This window comes from Opisthocomus hoazin, chromosome Z (genome assembly GCF_030867145.1).
Source record: "Opisthocomus hoazin isolate bOpiHoa1 chromosome Z, bOpiHoa1.hap1, whole genome shotgun sequence".
NCBI lineage: Eukaryota > Metazoa > Chordata > Aves > Opisthocomiformes > Opisthocomidae > Opisthocomus > Opisthocomus hoazin.
In genome coordinates this window covers 34,821,367-34,844,406 of record NC_134454.1, presented here as the reverse complement: position 1 = coordinate 34,844,406, position 23,040 = coordinate 34,821,367, and positions in this window count along the sequence as shown.

The window sequence follows — 23,040 nt, the reverse complement described above, 5'->3', positions numbered from 1 at the left end:
AGCACCCTGCTGCAGCCTGGCCAGTGGGAAAAAATAGGCATAAGTGGAACTATTCTTATGCACTGAAAGAAGTGGAAGGAAATAAAAGACGGTATTTTTTAAACGAGTGGAAGTATTTTCAACTTCTAACACAGTTCTGAGGGATCTCAATAAATGAACTCTGAACAATTTCAGAGAAAGCTTTAATTCTCTTTTCTCATTACAGGAACCCACAATGCTTAAGCTGATACCACCAAAATATGTGTGTTAATATACTATATGCAGGCTGTCTAACCACACTTTTCCAAAATGAACCACTACTGGAGTACAAAATGAACAGAAATTTGGATTATTTATTAAGGTAAGCGAGGAATTATGTCTAGTATATAACAAAGAATCTAAGTTATTGTAAACAGCAAAATAAATTTTAAAGACAGTTAAAGTTGCTCAAAGATAAAATGATAATTTAATCATTAAAGACACTATTCCCTTGCTCATGATGAGCAAAGTTTGGTGGTCAAAAGTGTGATAGGTTTGTTAAAAAAATCCAGTTTAAGCTTAAAATATTAAATTATATAGATCTGTGGCTTTGTTGAGGTCACCTGTACAAGGGCTGGAATTAGGATAATGAATCAAGAGATGAAAAAATACAGGTTCATTACTTTGCAACATCTAGACTATCACTTTTTAAGTGGGTTTTAGCTTATGAGGTAAGAGCGCATACCTATTGCAAGGAATATGATTTTATATAATGGTTACAAGAGAAGTGCTGTGGGTTACTGAATAGGACACTGACTGAGCTAGGAAGATCTACCATTAACTTTGTGGTGGGACTGCGTATCAGTCATCATCCCTTTGTGCTACTGGTTCCACTGAGATTTTGTTTGCCTTGCCTGTTCAGATACGAAGTTGAGATTGCATGTATTGGCGGTGACCAGTAGCACACACACTAAAACTTTGACCCTGGCAGCCATTGAATAGAATATTTAATGCTGATTCTTGTATAGATACACATATATTTATACAATATATAAATAAATACAAATAGATACACATATCTACTATATTTATTATATCATATTTAAATTATATATCTGATATCGTCTACAGTATACATATTGAATACGTATCATTTTGTGTTTTACAGACTTCAGCCTGCTACTCTTACAGTGCAAAAAGAAACACACCTTAACTCAATTCATAGGGAACCTGAATTTTATTCTTAATAACACCTTACAATACAGTGTCCAGCTAAGTTGACATATAATTATATCAGTTTACAAAAATGTTTTACAATTACGTACTGTGGGCAGGGAAAGTGTGAGGGGACTGGAGCATCTGTGCTATGAGGAAAGGCTGAGGGAGCTGGGCTTGTTTAGCCTGAAGAAGAGAAGGCTGCGAGGGGACCGTATAAATGCTTATAAATATCTGAAGGGTGGGTGTCAGGAGGATGGGGCCAAACTCTTTTCAGTGGTACCCAGCGACAGGACAAGGAGCAATGGGCACAAAATGAAGCAGAGGAAGTTCCATCTGAACAGGAGGAAGAGCTTCTTCATTCTGAGGGTGACGGAGCACTGGAACAGGCTGCCCAGGGAGGTTGTGGAGTCTCTTTCTCTGGAGATATTCAAGACCCGTTTGGACAAGGTCTCTGCAGCCTGCTGTAGGTGACCCTGCTTTGGCAGGGTGATTGGACTAGATGACCCACAGAGGTCCCTTCCAACCCCTAACATTCTGTGATTCTGTGGCTCTGTTTGCCTGCTCTGTTTGCCCGCGCTCCTGGTCGCTCGCGCTTCCTGGGGGCTCCTCTTATCAGTGAGGGGTTTTGGCCGCTGTCACACTCGACTCTGCCCCCGCTGAGTCAGAGCTGCTGCTCGTTGGCAACTCCCGCTTTCCCACTAGGGGAAGGAGGGGGGGGGTGTCTTCTCTGAGCGTTTTTTGCCGCCTCGCCACTGCGGTTTTGCCACTGGAGAAAGGGTCCCTCGGCGCGAGACTCTGCTCCAGAGCCCTTCACCTTCAATGGCTTCTATTGTCCTGAAGCTGGGCAGTATCCTCTAGTTTAAGAAAGAAAATGTTCCATCTTTTTTGTCAAGCCTAGCTACAGCACCGAACGCAATGGAGACAAGAACCACCCGGTGCCCTCAAAAGCTACTTCACATCAAAAATTCATTAATACCATAATTTCTAGGTTTTCCCTAGAATGATGTGGCCAAGTCATATATAGTCTCCCTTATCTTGCTACATGTGTATGCCAGTCTGAGTATCTACTGGACAGTCTTTACTTAGATTTTGATAATTTTTTTTTCATTTAGAATAGCTCAGATTTATATTTGTACAGGAATCGCTCCTCGGTGAATTTGTCTTTCTACATGATAAATATTTATGCTTTAAAATACACATTCAGATATTTCATACCATTTTGGGAAGGACAAAGTTGCAGAACATAGATGGGCAGGTGGAACTAATCTTCATCAGACATCAATCTGCAGTGAATGAGAGCTCATGTACACTTCAGGGTGGTGCACATCTGGCTGGAAACCATTAGGAACATGGACAGATGATATTACTGAATTGGCCTGAAACTACGTATATTATCACAAAAATATCCATCTATACCTCTGTGATGGTGCACCCCCTACCCCCCACCCCCACCCCCACCCAGCAATCCCAGAACCAGCCAACATAGTATTCTTACTTACACTGCAGGAATAGTTAGCTGGTGTGCACTGAATCGGGACTACTTGGCACTTTCCTTGTCGTTGTACAAGAGCAGTGAGCTGGGCCGATCAGGTGCTCCCTGATCGCACCTGAAACTCGTGATGCCTGGACTCACACCCGCCTGGTAAATGTCAGAACTGTACATTCTGGGTAGCACTGGAATTGCAGAGTTACTGTCTGCAGCATGTGGATCGTGACCAGGAAGGAAAATTACTGATGCCAAAAGTCTATCATCTTGAGACCCTATAAACAGCTGTACCAAAGAAGACCCTTTGAACTCTTCTGGTCCACAGCAGGCTGCATCCAGTAACTCCGAGTGGGACACCTCTCAGAGTAACTCATGAACTACCTGGGCTGATCTGCTGGAGAGTCAACCTTTGCCCATTGAGAAATCATTCAATTTGAAGTGAGAATTTCACTGAACTCGAGGCGGAATTTTTGCATGAGTGTGTGTGAATCAATACAAAGCATAATATCTTATTACTGTGGTTGTAATAGTAAATTCTTTCTAATCACTCTGTAAATGTTAAGGTAATCAGTGATTAATAGTTGCTAAATTCCTGTGAATCTCTCGTTCTGTGTTTTTAAACTGTTAGCACACCCTGAACGCCTTTTAAACATATTGCTTAGACACAAACCATTGTGGTCTAAGGCTGGTTCTGGATCCAGCTGGACCTAAACTCTTCTCTGAGAAAGAGTTTAGAAAAGTAAGGGGGTCCAGTCCGAACCTGATAACTCAACAGGAGGGTCTTCCTACCTCCTTACAATTTTCTTTTACTCTGTGTAAATCATTTTCCACTCAGAACTTCTTTTGATATTGTATTCCATTCATTTGATAAGTAACAGAGTGAACCTTGCCAACAAACTCTGTAAGATCACATTTTCTAAATTTTCAGTAAAATATATTCTTGCAAAATCTTTGAGTAATCATTTAAATGACCTAACCACTCTTTCACCACAATCTCAGCTTCTGTCTGGTAGACTGATTAGCAGCAGAAAGGAAATTTTTACATCAGTGAAGATTTCCATATTCAAAGATGTACACATACATAAACAAGTTAGTACATACATACTCTAGTTGCTTCTGTTTTCACATAGACTTTTATCATCTTTCAATTTTATCTGTTTTAAAGTCAACAATCTAAACAGATGAACTACATATGAACAATCCTAAAAAAATATACTTCCGTTCAGTATTTTAATATTGTTAACTTTATTACTGACAATACCAGAATCATGTCTTTCACCAGTCTCTCTTCCTAGAGACTGGGAAAACTAGATAAAATATTTCATAGAAATCTGTTTTGGAAAGTATTACTGATAGTTGTTCCTTTTGTCAGCTAGCCTAAATAGGAATCTTCCCTAGACAATGCTGTGATATTTGTAATAAGTAAATATAAGTCTGGAGGAATATTCAAAGAAAGTGCTAGTGTGAAAAGGAGGATAGAATTGGGACCTGATAGACCTGAATAAACAAATCTTTCAATTACATCTGTGAAAACATTTGTGAGACTCTCTTTGGAACAAATTGACTACTGTCCATACCTGAAAACATTTTGCATCTGCCTAAATGTTTTCTTTCCTAATATTTATTCCTTTTTCTGTGTATAGATGAAAGCTTATGAACTGTTGTATATGTTTTTATTTAACTTTGCAATTAAGAGATTCAGCTCTATAGCAGGGATTCCAAGATAGGAAGGTATCAGAAATGAAAAGGTGTTTCACCATATTAACAGGGCCACAAATGGAAGAACTATCATAGCGACAGCTGCCTTTTGTTGAGCAACCAGTAATGATTGGAATTAAAAGCTGTTAAGTCAGGACAGAGGTCTGTAGGCAGAGAATCTCAAGAAGACTTTCAGGTTTCCTAGATTTCCTGTATAGTAACCCCCATAAATCCTTTTTTTAATGATTATGAAAACTCGGTGTACATTTCCTCTTATAATATGCTTTCCTTGACTTATCACTCATCATAATTACATTTTAACACTTTTGATGGTGACTCTGTGTGCACTTTTTTGCAGCTGTCAATGGAAGCATAAGTTGAAATGTAAAGTTCTTCCTCAAATTTCTGACAATATTGGAGATCTATCATTTTATAAGCTAATAAACCATAAAGAGAATGTATGTGTGTAGAAACTGAGTCAAATTTGAACTTTCATACTTGTGTCCATTAAGGCTGATATTATTTCCAGAAAAGGCAAGCTTTTAATAATGTATTTTTGTGTAGTGCAAGAGCATACATAACTGTTAACAAATACTGGTTTAGCACAGCACTAATAAATATATTCTTTCTTACCACCGTACCTGGAAGAAGTTCGTGCTGGCATATACCTACTGGTTTCAGGAGGAATAGAAGAGACATCTTGATCTTCCTTAGTTGCTAATATCCTAAGAAAAAATAATGTTGTAGAAGACCCGTGGAGTGGCGTATGGAAACTAGGTACAGCCAATTGTATGTTCAAATTTATGCATTAACAATCCCTATAAATATCTATATAAATGGCCCATTTGGGAATCTGCATGCACACTAATTTAAAGGCCAGTGCAAATTCTTTCACATATATAGAAATACTCAAAACCTTTTACAACACAGTTAATATTTTCTAAGTCAGTTTATTAGCAAACAGGTCATTTTATACATGTATTCACAGAAAAGGAACTATGATAGGAATATTTCTGCAGAGGAAGACCATTTCTACAGGAGACTCCTTGCTAGATTTTTGTTTTAAACTTCTCTCATCTACCTTGAATACAGAGATAACCAGTGTCCTGGTTTGTTTTGTTTTCTAGGATTGTTAAAGTAACAATACTTCTAGAATGAAGGCATAATGTGATACTGTCTTACATGCAGGTATACAGTTAATTTTGAATATTTCACCTAAAGTAGATAGGGACAGAGCAGCAGATACAGTAAAACCAAACCTGAGAATGATAAAAAGAAATAATGATTCTCTCTGGGACAGAATAGCACAGAACTGCTTCAGACAGAAGTCCCAGGAGCCCAGTGTTGATAAGGATAGACTAGTATTTTCAGGCTAATCTAGAGCACATGATGTGGTGCGAGGAGTTATATTTCGGCCCCTGGCCACTGGTCTCCTTCCTATCAAAACAAAGCTGTGAGGATGGTGGGGTGGGAAACCAACCCAGATCCCAGTCCTTACCTCACTCTCAGCACAGAAATCGAGTCTGGCCAGAGCAAGCAACTGAAGAGCGAGTTGGGAAGTACTCCTGTGCACTGCAGCATACACATGGCATTGGAGATTTTAGATTCTTCACTACTTTTAAACGGAATATATGTCAAGATCAAAGAATAGCAAAGTAGGTGACACAAGGATTTGCAAGCAGTGAAAATATTTAGATAAACTGAAGGGAAAATGTAAGGGAATATTTAATCTGCACAACAGAAATCAATAAAATGCTGAACTATTATTTGAGTTGAGGGGAATAAAACACAAATTCCTCTAGCTTCCATAAGAAAGATGTTCCAGATAAACCAGCACAGCCATGGAGATTTTGAGAAGGAAATAAACAGAGGCCGGGATGTTGTATTAGTTGTTTTCTTTCCTGTGACTTTCTAAAATCCAAATGCTTTGAGTTTTCTGAACTACTATTGAGAGATTTTCATCCATACATCTTTGGAAAATTGTAGATATGTATGTATTTTACAAGAAAGCTGGCAACTCAAGTTCTTTAACTTCTTCACCATGCTTAAAAACACTGAACAGTGGTATTCAGATCTACTACCAAAAGTGGTGTTATTACAACTACTTGCATGAAACAAGCCATAAATGCAAGATATTAGTATAAAGAACTGAATTTCAAATAGTAAAACTATTAACTGAAGAAATGTTAGATGAATGGGGAACTAGAAGGAAGACACGGATGAAAAGCAGATACATAAATAATCTAGCCTGTCAAAGTGCAGGACAGATTATGGATGAGAGACATTACATCAGCATCAATCTTCACCCCCCAAAATTACTTTCATTTATGGTAAAACTCTGTTAAAGCACTCTGCAATTATGAAAAGAATGGTATTTGATGAATTTATTCACAAAATAAGGGGCATGTACAGTTGTTAGTGCAATATAGAAAAAGAACTTACTGAAAATATTAAATTTGAAATTGACTTACATCTAATTTAATAAAGGTACTTTCTGGAATAACACCTCTCCTGAAAATTCCTCTCCTACACATTGAAATTCAACTCAGAGATATCTAAAGGTTAAAGGCTTGTCTAATACCCAGAAAGGCAGCTCTAGAGAAAAACTCAGGAGGTGTTTTTTCTGTCTTTCTCCAGCTATAGTTAGCATTTCATAGCTTGATCATAGCCTGTGAGCTTGAATTGTCTTTACAGTAAACGCACTGTAAAGCTTCATCGTTTCCTTCTGAAAGGAAATGATTTCTCATGGAAGAAAGTTCATACTGCAGAACACACTAAATTCCAAAGGTTTAAATTGGTTTTATTTATCATGAATCTTAACTTTAAAAATCTGTTGACTGTTGCTTCACCAGTAAGCATATCATGCTTTACCAGAGCAGAAAAAAATATTTAAATGTGCTGTTCTTCACATCCTAGGTGCTGTTGAAATTACGAGCTAGTCTAACACAACAGAATTTCTTCTATACACCTTCATGCAAGTATCTTTACAAACATCCAACCTACATTTCTCGTCTGACATTTTTACCTGATATCACAGAATATCACAGAATAGTAGGGGTTGGAAGGGACCTCTGTGGGTCATCTAGTCCAACCCCCCTGCCGAAGCAGGGTCACCTACAGCAGGCTGCACAGGACCTTGTCCAGGCGGGTCTTGAATATCTCCAGAGAAGGAGACTCCACCACCTCCCTGGGCAGCCTGTTCCAGTGCTCCGTCACCCTCAGAGAGAAGAAGTTCTTCCTCATGACAGAATGATGATGTGTCATAGGAATAAATACACTAAAGATTTTGCATTGTTCTCATAAACCCAAACCAACGAAATACCAATGAAAAGACAAAAAAGAGGTCTGAGATCATCAGGTGAAAAATGTCTAGCAGGGGGCACCTTACAAAAATTCATAAACTACTACACCTTATCTATTCATCCTGCTATCAAGTATTAACAGGCAGACATTATATAATTAAATGAGAGATTTGCAGAGAGAAATATGCACTATGTAAATCTGCAGGGCACTTCACAACATTTAGCTCTCTTTTTTCTATACTTCCAAAAGAAAACACATAAAAAATGTCTCAGCATTCATGGAACTTAAGTGATATTAACAGAGAAATAACAAAACTATTGTATAAAGAGAAAAGAATCGAGACTGGCCTTCCACAAAAAAAAAAAAAATCCTTTTTTTCCTTTCCTCCCTTTTTAACACAGAATAACAGAATTATGTAAAATATTTTGGCCTACCCTTGATACACAAGATCTGATGTGCTTGACAAGTGGCCTATTGGCAAGGTTTACAGAGTTCGAAGGATATGCCAAGGCTAGTCTATAAAGAATATTAAAGAGCAACCTGTCTTTCACTACCTCCCTTTCTGTGAAATGTTGCCTGAATTCTAATAATAAATCTGCAAAGGCAGAGCTCTGCTGGTATTTAAGAATGACCTAATATGCTTTGAAGACTACAGACTGTATATTTTCTGAGCTAGAAAAGTATCCTTTCTTTTAAACTGAAGTTATATAACATAAGGAATCTATATCATTCAAGTGGCATGAAAAAAATCTCGTTAGCACATCCTTAACCATAATTTAAACAAGATGCAAATCAAAATCTTTTAGCATAGTAAGGCTGATTAAATGAAAAATGAGTTGAAATTAAAGCAAAACTTATACTAGTTTACCTGTACTATTGAAAATAACCGAGTATCTAAAATAAAATAATCTTAAAATCCCAATTATGGCCTTCTACATAGTTTACACAGTATTTTATAGCTAAAATCTTTGATTCTAGTACTTCTCTAATATATGTCCATGTTTGTCAACAGAAATCAAACTGAATATGGTCAATTAAACGCAAACAGGTTAAGCCATAACTCTGTAATGTGTGATTTTCATCAAAGCAGGTTTAAATTATGGCAGCTTGAGCCCTAAATTCCCAAATATACCAGAGACTATGTATTATCTTTATTGTAAAGAAGTTTTAAACTTAAGGCGACTCCAGCAATCATGTGCAAGAATATAAATACATATAAAAGCAGGCATAAATATCAGGAACAGAAAGTAAAGAAAAAAAAAGTAAATTGAGGGTCACAGGTGTTTTATTCACATTTCTAAGTGTCTGTTTTCAACTCTGAATGGTAAGTGTACAAAAAGGAGTAGAAATGGACTTAAATAGGGTTTTTAGTTACTAGAATATAGGTCCATATTATTTAACCATGTTTCCCTGTAACAGAAGAAGAGCATGGTAACTTTTCTAGGTGAGCTGACGTCTAGGAGAGAGGGGAAAAAGACAGGAAGACTTTCCTAAAGTTGAACAGGAAATGAAGGAATGTTTCATTAAGGTCACATCCTTCCAACCAGTCCTAATCCTAAACCTCTCCCTCATGGAACAAGATTTTGTAGCAAGCTTGAAGAAATCAGTGTAGAAGTTTGGGTTCAGAGAATCACAGAATCAGAGGTTAAAAAGGAGCTCAAAGATCATCAAGTCCAAATGTCAACACAACACCACCATGCCTACTAAACATGGAGAGCCACATCTGCACTGTTTTTGAACATCTCAAGGGATGGTGACTCCACCACATCCCTGGGCAGACTATTCCAATGTCTCACCACTCTTTCAGTAAAGAAATTCTTTCTAATGTCCAGACTAAACCTCCCCTGACGCAACTTCAGGCCATTGCCTCTCGTCCTATCACTAGTTACCTGGGAGAAGAGACCAGCACCTGCTTCACTGCATCCTCCTTTCAGGTAGTTGTAGAGAGCAATAAGGTCTCCACTCAGTCTCCTCTTCTCCACACTAAACAACCCCAGTTCCCTCAGCCGCTCCTCGTAAGACTTGTTCTCTAGACTCTCAGCAGCCTCGCTGCCCTTCTCTGGACATGCTCCAGCACCTCATTGTCCTTCTTGTAGTGAGGGGCCCAAAACTGAACACAGTACTCCAGCTGCAGCCTCGCCAGTGCCGAGTACAGGGGCACCATCACCTCCCTACTCCTGCTGGCCACACTATTCCTGATACAAGTCAGGATGCTCTTGGCCTTCTTGGCCACCTGGGCACGCTGCTGGCTCATCTTCAGACGGCTGATGACCAACACTCCAAGATCCTTTTCCGCTGGAGAGCTTTCCAGCCACTCCTCCCCAAACCTGTAGCGTTGCATAGGGTTGTTGTGACCGAAGTGCAGGATGCAGCATTTGGCCTTGTTGAACCTCAAGCAGTTGGCCTCAGTGCAATGATCCAACCTGTTTAGATCCGTCTGCAGAGCCTTCCTACCCTCGAGCAGATCGATACTCCCGCCTAACTTGTTATCTGCAAACTTACTGAGGGAGCACAGAATCCCCTCAGCCAGATCATTGATAAAGCTATTAAACAAGACCGGATCCAAAGTAGAGATCTGGGAGACACCACTTGTAACTGGCCGCCAGCTGGATTTAACTCCATTCACCACCACTCTCTGCACTCGGCCGTTTAGCCAGTAAAGGTTCATAGATTGTGGTGAAAAGTATTTGGTTAATGATGAAGAAAGGACATTTGTAGCTGTCCCATAGTAGGAATAGATTTTTTTTTTAAATCATTAGCTGGTAAAAGTATTTGTCACTGTTTAAAGCAGGGCGTCAATAAACTGAGGGACAGACGCTCTCGATTAAACCCCACCCTCCCACCAGAGGAAGGGAAATGAAGGAAAAGGGAGAGAGGCTTATGATTTTAATGTAAAAAGTTTTACTAATAACACTTATAATATTAATAATGTTAATAATAAGGGAAACAAAATATATAAAAACTGATACTGAGTTTCCCGGAGCTGGGTGCCGGGGCGCAGGCGTCCTGCCAGCAGCTGCCAGGCAGCACCAGGAAGACCTAGACTGGACTCAGTGTTAGAAAGGAACTGGACTCAGGAAAGCACAGGTCAGAATTTGGATCAGGATCAGACACAGGACATCAAGCAGAGTCCTATTCAGAAGTCGGCCATGGGCAAAGAAAGCAAGACCCTCGTGATCCCCCAGCTTTAAAATGAGTATGAGATGCATGGCAAGGAATACCTCGTTGGTCAATATCCGGTACCCTGTTTGGTTAGCCCCTCCCTGCAAGTACGACCCGTTCTGACTCCTCACTTGCATAACCTAAGAGATCTGTCAGTGACCTTGGCTGCTATAATAATAATAATAATAAGCAGGGGCCATTTTCTGCATTCCTTTTCTACCATTAGCTGAGTGCAGCTATAAACATCAGGTGTTCTCAGCTTTGGAGTGGACAGTGTCTGTAAATATGCAGCCAACTTCAGAAAAATGCAGTTACTTAGAATAACTTAGCTCTAAGGAAAATTCAATAAAAGAGAATCTGTTCTATTTTAACCAAAACCAGGACAATATTACAAAATGAAATAACCATATGAGCACAAAAACCTTGTGTTTGGTTAATTTGAGATGTCATTGCCATTGCTAACTGCAACACAAAGTACTTGTTCAAGAAAGTAAGATCCATGAAATTAACATAGTGATTCAATAAAGATTCTGCTACTTTGACCACCTTCTTTAACTTTACTGGCTTGAGCTTACCTAAAACAAAGACAAATCAACTAATGAGCTCAAACTACAACTAGGAAAAGTCAAGATGACATTAGGAAATACTCTTCAGTGGTAAGGATCATGAAGAACTGAAACAGATGGGCTGGCTGGTTGTAGACCTCTGTTACTTAGTTTTGTTTTCCATAAGAAAATTTGATAATTTCTTTTCTCCAAAGCTGATGTCTGAGCTGACACCTGTTGTGTTTCTGAAAAAAAAAGTCATAGAAAATATGGGAAAGGAAGACTATAAATGCACATGAAGAAACAGAAGCTGTAAAAAGAATCTATTGGAATGTTACTAGAACAGGAAGCAGGAAGCAGAAGAAACTACATTTAATGAAAATATGAATTTCCAGTCAGTCTCCAGGTTTACTGGGCCTGAATGCGTTTTTTTGTGAGTTACCAGAGGGCTGGATCTACTGAACCTAGATTGTTCACAGAGGAGGTGTAGCTCATTCACCCCATCACATACATCCATTCTCACATGCCATTATGCCTCAGTCCTCACCAACTCAGAGGTGTGGTTGCCTTGTCCCCCTGGGACTTTCCTCTTTGTTACGTCTGTCAAAAGTTTTGCAGGTATGAAGCCTTCAGTCGCCCATTTGGAGCTGTTGACAAGAAGAAGTGCATCAGACAGTAAATGTTCTTGATTATTAGTGGCATTAACAATACTACCTCTCATAGTGAATTTTTCTTCTGACAAGAACACATCCTCAGTGAGTCACCTGACCAAAAACTGTATTGCAAGACAGAACATTACCATTCAGTCCCATATTTTCAACAGGCCTATTAATGGCTTTAAAATATTTTCTGTCTTTATGAATCTCTCTGAAAATGGTGAAAGTTACAGATGTTTAATAACCCAAATATCTTCCACTAAACCTGATGAAGATCTTCAACACAAAGGAGAACCTTGGGACATGATGAAGCAATATGAGCTTGAAGTAGCATGAAAGATGAGTGATTTAGCTACAGTCAGGATTAACAGTGCTCTGTTCTGTTACTTCAGGATCCTTGGATCAAGGCCCAGAAGAGTATTTAATTATGATATTGATTCAAGAAAATATGTAAATATGTGATTAATTTTAAGCCCATTGACTTGAAATAATGTAAGTGGTAAAGTGCATCTCATGAATAAGGCTTTTGAGTGATGCTTTGAGCAGTCTTTGCTATGTTTATATAGTCTAATCCAACAAAACATTGATTCCAATTGGACTGTTCTACTTAAAGTGAAGCATGAGCATTTTTCTGTCGTGGGGCAGTGTTGCTTTAAAAACAAATACATGAAGGGACAGAAATCATATAGTTAGCAGAAATTCGCTTGGTCAGCACACCTAAAATTCACTGAAAGATATCATAGCCAAAAGAGAAATCCGTAAACTGAAATCAGATTATGCTATTTCTTTTGAAATAGGAAATCCTCTTTTACAGAATGATGGCACAGTGATATATAATATTTGCATGTACTCAAAGTCTATGAAATTAGCCAAGCCATCCATGTACTGGTATCACTGACATTCACATTGAAAGATTTCCTATTTAAAGAGCAGAAAGGAAGAGATTTTGGGTTTTTCTAGTTTTCTTTTCCTTAAAAAGATATTTAGAAAATATTGCATTTAATTTACTGTTTAAATTCAGCAATTGCTAAATGACAGAGAAGAGTTGTTGGTGAAATAGAACTGGTGCTAACAAATTTGAAAAACAGGTAAGCATGGGAGGACAGAGAAAAACATCAGAAAGTATGCTAGAATTAGTAGTGCATCTGGATAAGCTTATCTTCTTGAAAGAGTCAAGAGACATGTAAGACAGTGAATCTGATGGGGAGGGCCAAGAGTAAAGTAGGTAATATATTTAAAAAAAAGTTTAAAAAAGAAGCCAAAGTAAAAAGGTAATATGTCTGGGGATTTGTAGTCAAATTGGGATTTAGTTACCAGTATAAGAAACTAACAGTTTTAAAGCTTTTCACATTCTATATTGCTTTACCACATTTCGTGGCTTTTTGGTTTTTTCCAGTTGTTAGACTCTTTATATAAATATAAATCACACTGCTTTCATTTTTATTTCATCTAGATCTTACCAGGTGCCTCAGTTTGACAAGTTATCACAGAGTCTCCTTCTAGCCGGATCTGAAATGTAAAATGTTACCACTCATTACGAATTCATTGGACTCAGAAAAAGAACATGCATGAACAAGGAGACAGATGGCATCACTTAACGGTTTGATCACTACTTGCTGCATCTTCCTCAGCTGTCAGCAGTGCCTCTCCACACCTGAGAGCTCAGTGCTGCACCCCGTGGTTCTCTGTCCAGCAAGGCCTGCCACACAGGTGAGTCGTCTGAAAAACAGACAACAGTGTTGTGAAGTTACTTCTGTGTCAAGGAACAGTAAGGGAAACAACAAGAAGAGCAAAAGATTATTTTAGAAATCTCATGTAAAAGAGAACTTTGGAATATTTGATGATCAGCTTTCTACAAGATATTTGTTTTGATGTTTGCAACAAGACGACTTATGGTGTCATAGCACTGGACATTAACATAACATCAAACAATCAGCAGTAGAAACACAGTTAAACAAGGTAGAATGACAGTATTTGGGGCAGTAGAAGTAGTACCTAAGCTGAGTTTTAAGTGTAGAGATGATTCCATACTCTTGTGACAGTGGGAGATATTCACAGGTAGAAGCAGTAAATCATATCATGCATAAAGGGCTACTTTCAAAGAAAAGACAGAAAAAAAGCCAGAGATGTCAAAGAAGTTTCCCGTTAAATCATGAGGAATCATGTGAGACACAAATTCATCAGTATTGGTCATTCTTCTGTTAAATTGTGTTCTCACTTGTCCCTTTTTTTATGGTTTGAAAGAACTCTCTGGTTTGTATTTTCTCACCGGTATAGCGTAACATGATTTTGGTTTAGAAGTACTGTACTGAGAATGTACATATGGTTCCAGCAGATACTTGCTGAATGCACAGTAAAAGGCAGAAAACCATACCTGAAGAATTGCTTCCTCAGACTTCTGTTCTCCAAGTCTAAACGCTCTGAGGCTAATAGACAGTAATTGAAATCTACTGTATAACATCAGATTGCCATGGCAACATAGATGAGACCATACTTAGGAAATAAAATTGGCTACTAAATGAGACTCATTGTCAGTGGTTGTGCCACTCCTACAAAAGTGGTTTGAAAGACATCATGAGAGGGCAACATGATAAACAACACAGATCAAAGCCACTGGATGCATGTGTAGCAAATTCACTAGTGGGCAATAAAGAAGAATTCAGTTGAACTTTTTCATCGCAGTGCTGAAAAAAATCAAAAATTCCCCTTTTCCTTCAGTAGGAAGAACACTTTTTTATCACTTTGCTTCTCTTTTGCTCTGCATGCTGCATTTTGTGAGCTTATTTTGTTCCTGATTTAAATAATTGCAACAGAAGACACCAGTCATTTAATTTATTTAAAATCTATTAAAGTAACTGACTATTAATTAGGTCCATACAAACCAATAAGTTAAAAATTAGGAAAACATATATCTGTATTATTCTTTTTGTTGATATTTCATCCGTTTTTCAATTTTTTGATGGAACAGGTCAGAAAACATTGCTACTGCACATATAAATACAAGATACTACTTTCCATCCATTGTACTATTACTTGCACCATTTATAACTCACAGATAGATTTCAACTCTGATATTGTTTCCAAAACAGGTGTAGAATGCTGAAGGACAGACCATATCGATTGTTTATTGTTGCTTTGATTAGTACTAAAAATTCACCTCGAATACCACTCCCCCTCAAGCATATATATAAAAAAAACCTGAGAGGATCCATATCTTTAAATAGTTCTGTATTAATAACAGCAATAATGAAAATAATCATTGTGAGGACTTCCAGAAAAACAATTACCTGGACGTAATGACATAAACCTAGTACAGAAGAAAGAACTGAAAGAAAACTCATTGTAACTATGAATCTACACAGGATTCCTACAAATATTAAAAAAGGAACATTTTTGTAATTTAACACACAATCTTTTTCCTACACCTCTTTCTTATTTAACTGGGAAACATGTAGAAACAGCACACTTCTTTCTCCACTTTATCGATAAATACTTAACAGTAGAATTAAGTCAGAATAAATGCATGCCCTGTCCTGTCATACCAGGAAAATATGTAGTGTATATAAAATCAAGAATAATCCCCAACAACATATACACTGCTCTGTCAGAACATGCTTAAGACTCAATATAAGCTCTAAGCCCTTCCTCACATTTCATACAAAAATATCCAACTCTACTGCTGTCACAAACCTTGACTATATTGTGCCCAGTATGCTGGTTTCAGTCGTGATATATATGTGACAGTACCTAAATGTTCTTTGGATTTACCAAATGCAGTAATACACTCACTGTACACCAACTTGTGCTGGACCACTTTCTCTGCTCTTTATTTTCACTTTCCTCTTACCATTAGTGATGTACTACTTAAACCCATTAAATGCCGCTGTTAGAAATTCATTGCTCATGTTACTGATTATTACTCATGTAGAGCTTTTTAGAATTGTCTTTAATTTTTGCAATTAAATTTTCTTTCAAACTTGTATTGATATTATTTTGTTTAAAACATTTCATATACATTATCTAAAAAAGGCTGTTAGTCCTTGGCATAGGCAGAAATAATGTGTATGATGTAGGGGTCAGAAAAGCTGGTTTCATAATTGAATATTGGACTTTATATTACTAACAAAGAACCGAAATGAAGGCAAACAAAGCAATAAGTGGCTCCCTAAATAATTTTCCTCTCATACAATGATGCATTGTTTTGAATTGAATATTCAATGATCCTTGTTTTTGAAATCTGAGCTCCAAGCATATCTTGTTTTGTGGATAGGTAGACAAGATTTGTTGTTATTAAGACAGGCACAAGGTTAAAAAAGCAATTAGATATGGAACAAGCTGTGTTCTCCTCTTTGTGCAAATCAAACTTTTGTTTAGTATAGCTATCTGGTTTTGTTGATGAAATATCCCTAACCTCTAACTACCCTGAATACGTACTTATACACCCACTCACACGCGTAAACTGTTCATAAAGAATGAAATGCAAAGAAAGGTAAAGGGGAATAATAAAGAAAAAAGACTTTTCACTCTTCTTGTTATTTTGTAGATAACAGTTTCTTTCTGTTGGTTTATTCTGCATCAGATGGAATTTGGGTGTGTGTTAGTTCCTGCTCCTCCCCATGTTTACATGGTAAACTGCAGACAGACAACCAGTCATCTTTGTTTGTGATGTGTTGACCATTTCAAACAAATTCAGAGCTGTCCTAATGAGAGATATGGTTGCTAGACACATGACAAACCTCGGCTCAGAGATGCATCGCTATTACGGATTTGCTAGATTAACATCTTAGAAGGGAAAGTAGGATAAATATAAATTAGTAAGAGTCCCAGGGGTAATGTTCAGAAAACCTGTTTTGCACAGATTTTCAGCTACAGTCCTACTATATGTTTTTGAGTCTATCCCATGTGCAGCTTTCCACTGATATTAATATTGTGTTTGATATTATCAATATAGTATATTGATTCTAATAAAGTGTTTACAAGTAAATACTTTGTACTTACATGGTTGAATAAATATTCATAGTCTTTATAAACTTACTTGCTGTGCCTGAAAAATGGGTGGACTACACAGTAAGTTCAGCAAGAGGCTGAACTGAGAAAGTGGCAATGGGTTTTGTCTGGATACCTACCCCTATGCTGATCCCATAGATTTACAGTTTTGTATATTCTACTTACTACTGTCTTTAGTCTTCCTTGGTGCTTCTGGCTAGTATCATCACATCATGGCACAGCTCTGTGCTTGCATTTTAAGTTAGTCAGTTCAGAAAGAATATTAGAATCACAGAATCACAGAATCATAGAATGTTCGGGGTTGGAAGGGACCTCTGTGGGTCATCTACTCCAACCCCCCTGCCAAAGCAGGGTCACCTACAGCAGGCTGCACAGGACCTTGTCCAGGCAGGTCTTGTAAACGCAAAGGTACAGAAACAGATAAACAGAGTGATTAGTCATGTGGAAAAGTTTTTGTCAGAGGAGGAATGAAACAAGAGAAATTCAACATGCAGGTGTTCTTTATCTTCAAAGGATGCAGGTCAGAGAATGTGATAGATACCTAAAGGCAATGAAAATAAATATTAAATTATTTCTTCCTATTTCTCATAACACAAGAAGTACCATATACCCATGAGGCTTAAATTAAACAGAAAAAAAAGTACGTAAATTCATGACTAAACCATGGAGCTTTGCCATCGTAGGATATTTTCGGTAGCAGAAGTATGAGTTGGACTAAAATGGTGTGTTAGACAAATTCATTCATGGAAATGAGGTGTTTCAAAGAAATTAAAATATAATGATTTGAGTACAACCTGTCGCTATACAAGACCTTGAAGTATTTGATATTGCTTAACACTGCAATAGTATACTTTGCAATGTATTGAATTCATCCCTGCCTTCGTCTTTTATGCTTCTTCGTAGATTTCACTGAAAAAATAACATCTACTTTCATATGCCTTGCTTTAATTTTTAGTATCAAAGAACTAGAGAGCATTATTTGCTTTATTTTGCTCTTAAGTTTTGGGCATTATAGTATACAGAAGCATGCATTTATGCCTTACATTTCTACTCCACTACCTTGTAGTTGAAAGGATTCTAAGAACAACAAAATATTGTCCCACAAAGGACTAAAGCCAGCAGAGACAGTCAATGTCACCTAAATTATACTTTTCCTTTGTTCTTTTTCAGGAAGTAAAGACATTTCATCTTGTAAAATGAGTAAATTTAAAGAAGGTCTGAAGAAAGGTTCAGAGTATTTGAACAACAGGTGTCAAGTCCTGTCTAGCAAGATAAATCATGACTTTGATGGATATTTACTACAAAGGCTGAGTACATGTCTGGAAATAAAAGTTAAAAATCAAAAAAATAGAGAGACACTGTTCAGAACTGCTCTGTGTTGATAATGAGTAATGACATACAGCAAGTTTCTAGAAAAAAAAGTGTTTGTTGAGTGTCTCCTGTAAGCCTGCATTCTTTCTGCTTTGTACCCATCTTTGAGTCATGGTAGTTGAGAGAAAGAGAAAAAAAGAAAAAGAAAGAGAAAGAGAAAGAGAAAGAGAAAGAGAAAGAGAAAGAGAAAGAGAAAGAGAAAGAGAAAGAGAAAGACAAAGACAAAGACAAAGGCAAAGGCAAAGACAAAGACAAAGACAAGCCACTCAACAAATTCTTAGCAGTTAAAATAAAAAGGCAGCTTCCCCCTATCAGCAGCTGAACACAGTATTTATATCTCAGTCAGATCCACCCACCCAAACTATGCACTTACGAAAGCAAGTGCTGTGACCTTTAAAGAAAGCACCTTTCCTTTCTATATCTAGAACATAATTTGAAAAAATAAATTATGAAGGACAGGAAATGGCAGAATTGTCAAAGATAATGCCATATCTACAGCAATATTAAAGTATGAGTAAATTGCTCTCTTTGATATATAAGAATACCTGTTTAAATACCTAAATACTACTCTGATCATTCAGCCCTACTGAATGTATCTACACATTGTTTCGAAGAATGGTCTTCCACACTTTCTTACACAGGTCAATTGACTTTCAGCTGTGGAAATGTCATAACATTTGGTGTGTAGGTAGAGGCGGCCTTTTAGTGGTGACAATGAGTATGTATTTCTCTCAAACTTCAACACAGGTGGAAAACTATGGCATGATAAATATTGTTGTCCAACATATATAGCACACAATCAACATGTTAACACAGTTGCACAGATGTTTACTACTAGGATGACTACACTTTGCAGCTGAGACAATCTAGAATCTTACAGTGACCCAAAGAAAGAGGTACAATTCCCTTCTCTCTCCTAACCCATACCTTCCTCATTACATGCTCCTGTTTCATCATTTGGCTTTGGATTTCTTCCACTCTTCTCTTAGTTTATTAAAGTCAACACAAAACACACACTCTTAAACTCTATTCATGCTTTTTTAGTTTGATTTTCTTAAGGTTCAGCAGCTGAAATATTTGAAAGCAAAATCTATCAGCTGCCAGGGCCAGCCTGAAGAGAGGCTGGAGTATGAAGACGAGACCTCTCTCTGGGCGACTAGAGCAGGTTCTTTCCATTTCGGCAGTGATGAAACATAAGACTGAGTAAAGCCATGGATGTGTAACCTTAAGGTCATCTAGTCAGAAAAACAAAGCATGTTAAGTCTGAAGGAAACCAGTCTAAGAGCACATAATTACTATCATCTTGACGATGCTTATCTCCTTCTATGACCAGGTGACCTGTCTAGTGGATGAGGGAAAGGCTGCGCATGTTGTCTACTTGGACTTTAATAAGGCCTTTGACACAGTTCCCCACAACATCCTGCTGGAGAAACTAGCTGCCCATGGTTTGGATGGGTATATGCTTCGCTGAGTAAAAACTAGCAGAATGGCCGAGCCCAGAGAGGGGTGGTGAATGGAGTTAAGTCCTGTTGGTGGTTAGTCACGAGTGGCGTTCACCATGGTTCAGTTTTGGGTCCAGTCTTGTTTAACACCTTTATCAATGATCTGGCTGAGGGGATTCTGTGCTCCCTCAGTAAGTTTGCAGATAACAAGTTGGGCGGGAGTATCGATCTGCTCGAGGGTAGGAAGGCTCTGCAGACGGATCTAAACAGGTTGGATCATTGCACTGAGGCCAACTGCTTGAGGTTCAACAAGGCCAAATGCTGCATCCTGCACTTCGGTCACAACAACCCTATGCAACGCTACAGGTTTGGGGAGGAGTGGCTGGAAAGCTCTCCAGCGGAAAAGGATCTTGGAGTGTTGGTCATCAGCCGTCTGAAGATGAGCCAGCAGCGTGCCCAGGTGGCCAAGAAGGCCAAGAGCATCCTGACTTGTATCAGGAATAGTGTGGCCAGCAGGAGTAGGGAGGTGATGGTGCCCCTGTACTCAGCAGTGGCGAGGCTGCAGCTGGAGTACTATGTTCAGTTTTGGGCCCCTCACTACAAGAAGGACAATGAGGTGCTGGAGCGTGTCCAGAGAAGGGCAACGAGGCTGCTGAGAGTCTAGAGAACAAGTCTTACGAGGAGCGGCTGAGGGAACTGGGGTTGTTTAGTGTGGAGAAGAGGAGGCTGAGTGGAGACCTTATTGCTCTCTACAACTACCTGAAAGGAGGATGCAGTGAGGCAGGTGCTGGTCTCTTCTCCCAGGTAACTAGTGATAGGACGAGAGGCAATGGCCTGAAGTTGCGTCAGGGGAGGTTTAGTCTGGACATTAGAAAGAATTTCTTTACTGAAAGAGTGGTGAGACATTGGAATAGTCTGCCCAGGGATGTGGTGGAGTCACCATCCCTTGAGATGTTCAAAAACAGTGCAGATGTGGCACTCCATGTTTAGTAGGCATGGTGGTGTTGTGTTGACATTTGGACTTGATGATCTTTGAGGTCTTTTCCAACCTTAAGTATTCTATGATTCCATGAGTCTATGGTCTTTACAGTACAGAAGGGGAAGTCAATGTATGGTAGGTAAATCCATTCTACAGTGGCACATGAAGAATCTTTTCAGTGAAGGAGAGAGCACAGTTTTCCAGGTTTTCAGTCTTTTAGTTAGAAAACTATCTTTGATTATGATCAACATTCTGCCAGTTGCTGATAAATATGCTACTCCATGTAGCTCTTTGAAGCTCTGTATGGAAATTAACATTACTTGAAAATAGATTCCATGTTACATGTGCAAGTGAACAGTCATGGTTAATAAAGTATTCTGATTAGCTACCTGTAGTTACAAGGTCTAGCTTTTTTACACACACAAGAATTTCCATCAGCTTCTACAAAGTTCATAATGTCACATTTAATTTTTATTCTTCCTATAGAAACATGATTAGCATAATTACTCCTAGGGGACTAAATAGCATCCTTGATGTTATTCATCAATTGCTGTCTTTTTTCCAAGCTTGAGTCTCTCTGAATATGTCTTGATATTCAGATGTGCGAACTATGCCAAAATTGGCACAATTTATTGAACAGTTCAGAATGTAGTAACACCATCAAGATTAAATAAAATAACAAATGTATAAAGCAAACATGAAAATGTCAAAACTTGCATCACACTGGAAATGTTGGTGACTTAAGCAGTCATTGTGTCATTAACTAGTTGTGGGACTCCGCCCCACCATTTTTGTGATGTCTCAGAAAATTTGCTGACATCTTTAGCCTCCCCTAGCACCCCAGCTAGCTACAGAGGAAGTCTTTCCATACCTGCAGCCTGGTTGGCCACGACTGGCTAGCAACCGGGGAGACACTGACAGGACAGGAACTACCCAGTGATGGGACAGGGAGAAGTTCATCAGGAGCAGCTGAGAGACCACACCTTGGAGACTCGTAGGTGCAAACATGATTGGTGTAAAAGTGTCTTGTGTGACGGTGAATGGCGCAAGACGATTGGTGTGAACTGATCAGCCCAGACTGACTGGGATATAAAAGGACACGCTGAGAGACTGGGGGAGGGAGAAGGGGGGGGCACCCATCACCCACTACTTGGAGACTGCTGCCAAGTCATCAATGAAGGACCCACAGGACACAGCGGGATTCCAGGTGCTGACTATTCCTCCTTCCTCCTACGTGTGCACCCACCACTGACTGCTAAGGACCATCAACGGAGGACCCACAGGATGCCATGGGATCCAGGGTGGTGACTATCCTTTCTTTCTTTGGTACTAATCTCTCTCCTCTTGGTTTTCTTCCTTCCTTCTCCCTCTCCTTCACACTGCTTATGCTAGACCACTCCATCTCCGCTCCTCTGTTCCTTGATATAAAGCTCACAAGGCTGTACAGTATTTGAGTCCATTTCATGTCTCAGTCTCATCCTTGGGATCGTATCGAAATTGCATTGGGACATTTTACTAGTCCATTGTAATTTTTTTCTGTTTCTTCAGTTATTTTTCATACTTTCTACTATTTGTCTCTTTGACTTCAACCCTTGGCCTTCTTGGCACCAAAAGATATTTTATTCAAAATGACTTTTCTTCTGTTGTTTCGCGTAAATATATTAAATGAAAATAATTTTCAAGCTTAATTTCTTGTCTCAGGAAAACAATGGGAAGCTTATTATTGACTTAGGTCAGATAGATACTTTAGGGAACACTTTAAGGTGCAACACACAAACAATCAAAATCAGAAGAATAACTTTTATCCCAGAGTCAAAGAATCATAGAGTCATAGGATCACAGAATCATAGAAACATAGATTCACAGAATCACAGAATCATAGAACAGTTTGTCTCAGAAGGGACCTTAAAGATCATCTAGTTCCAACCCCCCTGCCATGGGCAGGGACACTTTCCACTACATCAGGCTGTTCAAAGCCCCGTCCATCCTGGCCTGGAACACTTTCAGGAAGCAGGCACCCACAGCTTCTCTGGGCAACCTGTGCCAGTGCCTCACCACCCTCACAGTAAAGAACTTCTTTCTTATATCTAATCTAAATCTGCCCGCTTTTAGTTGAAAGCCATTGACCTCTACCCTATCAATACATGCCCTTGTAAAAACTCCCTCTCCACCTTTCCTATAAGTCCCCTTCAGGTACTGGAAGGCTGCTGAGTGG